Raw genomic sequence first — 4611 nt, forward strand, 5'->3', positions numbered from 1 at the left:
GCCAAGAATCTGAGCTGGGGAGGAGCACATTTGAAGGGGGAAGACGATGTAATCCTATTTCAATTAAAGCAAAATAAAAGCATGTCATCAAGTCCAGCTAGAGATGCTTGTTCATTGTATTTCTGTGCCATTTTAATGAAAATCTAATATTAGAGTAAATAAATTATTTACATTTACATTTTCCTTACAACATATTAAACCTTTATTTGCACGCTAATAGTTAAGTCTTTAACACCCAAACCCTCTCAAATAAAATTTGAATCGTTATGCGGGTAGAGAAGCACGGAGGTAGACTAGACAGGAATTTTTCTTAAGGAAGAATGAGCATGATGATTTGCTACTGCAGAGGAACTCTCCTGAAACCAGGGATTTTCATTCCATGTTCCAGGCTGTCTTGCCTCTAGCCTCTCTAATTTAACAAGCAAAGCTACGAAGACAAAGGCAGCATGTTTGGGGACAATAGATACAGGTGGAGACAAAGAGTCACCACAGAAGGGCAGGATTGGACAGGACAAAAGGTACCTTTGCTCTCATCTGCTCGATCCTCCAGCCTTGGCATTGTCTTAGTGAAACACCATTGTATGGTTGCTTTAGGCTGTGTCATATCAGGTATGCGATGGTAATGTCTACGATGTATATGGGATTTCCCTCTGTATGCTGTGATTACCATTGATAAATAAAGGAACTGCTTCGGGCTAGGTGGGAAAAATTAAGCTGAATGCTGGGAGAAAAAAGGGCAGTCAGAGAAGCCATGACGTCCTACTGGAGCCGGAAGGAACTTTATCGGGTAAGCCACAGCCATGTGGCATAGAAATGGGTTAAATTCAGATGTAAGAGTTAGCCAATAAGAAGCTAGAGCTAATGGGCCAAGCAGTGATTTAATTAATACAGTTTCTGAGTGATTATTTCAGGGCTAAGTGGCCAGGAACCAACAAGCGGCTTCCTCCCTACTACACACACACACACACACACACACACACACACACACACACACAGCCGAAAGCATCACCAGGACAGCTTCTTGATGGCTAGTACTGACTGTGGACTTGAGGGAGTGTGGAAGAGGGCCTCTGGGTAATTTTCTTGATGCCATCAATGGAAGTGAGGATGGAATGTTCAGGAAGAGAGAGGGCTGGAACTAGCAAGCAAACATTTCTCATTGATCACTGCTCCAACCTTGACTTGCCCACTATGGTAGATTGTCCTCTTAATTGCAAACTGAAAGAAACCCTTTCTCCTTTAAGTTGCTCTTGCTGGGGTATTTTATCACGATAGGAAAAGACTCTAAGACAGATTTCAGTTAGACTTCCAGGAACTCAGTGCCTTTTCTGTAATTCCAACGGTAAACCAGCACATTCTGAAGAAATCACTACAATTATTTGTGGCCTTATTCTCTTTACTCCACATTTAAATACACATCGCCGGGCACTTTGCAGAGAATTTCCTAGAATGAGCAGACTTGAGAGGGATGCCTCTGACTCTCATCACCTCTTGGAATGAGGACTTGAGCAACTCACTTCTGGGAGACACTGGTAAGGAAGACAAACAGGGAACAGCTTAGCAACCTGGGACTCTACTCGACTTGGGCTGACCCCTTATTTTAATTAAAACACAATTACTTCATTTCCTCTCTTCTCTTGCACTTGGCAGCCTGATCCCTTTACCTGCATGTACTGTGCACACCCTTCTCTGAATAATGCACCTAGCAACTTTGGACTCCCACTGAACACAAGCACACACACCCCTCTCCGGCTTCTTTTATCTTGACAACCACCAAATTTAGATTCTATTCTAGTCTATGTTCCTTCTATCTGGGTAGAATGGAAAGGCTGACAGCCCTGAACTGGCTTTGGATGCTTGATTAATAAGACAAAAATGTGGCAAATTAAATTTTAGGGACAATATTGCAACCTACCGTCTTACACCTTGGCCTAATTGGGTATGCATCATGGGAAGGGACATGCACTCTAAATGACTGTGACCTAATCTATCAAAATAGATAATGACACAAATTAAACCCCAGTAATCAACCAAATTCCTTCATCTCTTTAACCACATGTAAGGGACCCCGGAGCAGCAATTGGATCCCTCCTCGACGTTCTCATCTGGCCTGCTGCTTGCTATCTTGCAATGTATTTTCTGACCTTGATGTTTGCTTTAGTTTGTTTGTGACCTGTGTAATTTGAGTGGGCTTTTACTTTAGTTCTTTGAATAAGAGACCAGGGACCCAGAAGCTCCGGGTCCTAAGCCAAGCTCTGGTCACACTGGGAAGGATGGGAAAGACTGGTGCAGCCGCCACAACCTTTGCTCTCAAGTCCATTTAGGTTCTTTTTGCCATTAAGCTCTGCTAATTCTCTTTGATACTCTGGCTTCTCCGGATGTACATCAGCAGTACAGATGTGGCCTCAACATGGATACAAACAGTGCCAAGAGACTGATTTCTGGTCAGCCCCCATCAATGCAGCATTTTAACCACTTAAGTTTCATTACAGTTTGAATCTGAAATGTCCCCCGTCTGATGTTGCTGTTTGAGGGGAGGCAAGCCTGGCTGGGAGAGGATGGTCACTATGGGTGGGCCATGGAAAGTCTAGCCAGCTCCTTGGTTCCAGAGTGGCTCTGTCCCTGCCGTGCTGACATGTTCACAGCTGCCACCCCAACCTCTCTCCACTACGAGTCACCACCCAGGATGGACTGAGACATTCTCAAAAGAGACCCTCTCTGAAGCTGTTTTCCTCAGGCATTTTGTCATAGCCTCACCAAAGTAACTAATACAAGTTCCAATTTTATTCTATCACCCCAACCCCGCCTTTATTTGTGGGAGACAACTTTTCACTTCATAGCCCCACCTGACCTGGAACTGTGTAGAACAGGCTGGCCTCAAACTCACAGAGATTTGCTTGTCTCTGTCTCCAGGGTGTCAGGATCAAAGGCATATGGATACATATTCATGCTTAAATTATTCAGATTTTTTTTGTTTTGTTTTTTGAGATAGGTTTCCCTGTGTGGCCCTGGAACTCACTCTGTAGACCATGCTGGCCTTGAACTCAGACCCACCTGTCTCTGCCTCTCAGGTGCTGGGATTAAAGGTGTGCACCATTGCCTGGCCTGATTTTTTTTTGAGTTAGGGTCACTCTCTGTAACCCAGACTGCTGTTGGACTCAGTATCCTGCTGCCATAATACCTCAAGGGCTAGGATTGCAGATGTGCACATCTACATCTAATTTTCAAGGAGACAACATCTGGAATCAACTAAAACCTAAGCAGTTGCATACACTTTTTCTTGATTGTTCAAGATGGGAAAACACACCAAACCTGGGCCACACTTTCTGGTAGCAGCCTATATAAAGGACATGGAAAAGGAAGTTTCTGCTTTTTGCCTGTTTTCCCTCACCTCTTACCCACCCTACATGCAGACAGTTTCTCTGAGTAGTCCTGACCGTCCTGTAACTTGCTTTGTAGACCACGATAGCTTTGAACTCAGAGATTCTCCTGCGTCTGCCTCCCAAGTGCTGAGACTAAAGGCATGCGCCACCACTGAATGGCCTTACTTCTTACTCTTGCTGGTGGGTTCATCTGTTTCAGACTTTGGACAGTTTGGAGACAGTTGTTAGATTAGCCAGACCACAGCCTGTAAGCCACTCTAATAAATTCCCTTTATTTATATACGTATCAGGAGTGTCCCTCTACAGGACCCCAATTCACACTGCAGTAGTGGGGTAGGTCTTCTGACTTCAAACACCCAATCAAGGAAATAGGTGTGCCCAGCTGCTTGGGTTTTGGTTGATTTGAGATGTAGTCGAGGTGACACCAAGAACTGCCACTACACAAGGTGTCACTGTACAGCTTACGATGATCCTTCTGCCTCAGAGCTCCAGGAACCCAGGTGTGAGCCACATGTCCAGCTTCCTTTCTGACAATGTCGTATTCAGAGTTTCCTATCAGCAGCAAATGCATACTTACGTGAATTTTCTCTGGGTTCTACTTCTGGTCACATCTATTAGACTTAAGATATATTATTACACTGTTTTCCCAGCCTGCTTCTTTTTGGTATTAACGAACTCATTCTTTTTTTTTTTAAATATTTATTTATTTATTATGTATACAACATTCTGTCTGTGTGTATGCCTGCAGGCCAGAAGAGGACACCAGACCTCATTACAGATGGTTGTGAGCCACCATGTGGTTGCTGGGAATTGAACTCAGGACCTTTGGAAGAGCAGGCAGTGCTCTTAACCTCTGAGCCATCTCTCCAGCCCACGAACTCATTCTTTTATGCTCAAAGTTAAATTCTTTTCCGTATATATATATTTTATTTTTGCAACTGCTCAACTTTTTGTCTTTGAGCTACAAGCAGTTTAAACCCGTCAGTCACTGGCTATTAAATTGTGTCAAACTAAATGGTGACATAGTACACCATACATTCCCCCAGAGTTTCCCAAATCTCTGTGTGCTAAGTCACTTACATATTTCTGGCAAACTTGGACAAAACATGTTGCTGTTTTCTCAAAAATTCATGGTTTTTATTTTTTATTTTCTGAATCAAGGTCTTGCTACGTACCTAGCCTTGTCTTACACTTATAACTGGGCACATGAGGCTGAACTCAGGACCCT

This window comes from Microtus oregoni, unplaced genomic scaffold (genome assembly GCF_018167655.1).
Source record: "Microtus oregoni isolate MIOR12 unplaced genomic scaffold, Mior012 000012F_ref0000307, whole genome shotgun sequence".
Taxonomy (NCBI): domain Eukaryota; kingdom Metazoa; phylum Chordata; class Mammalia; order Rodentia; family Cricetidae; genus Microtus; species Microtus oregoni.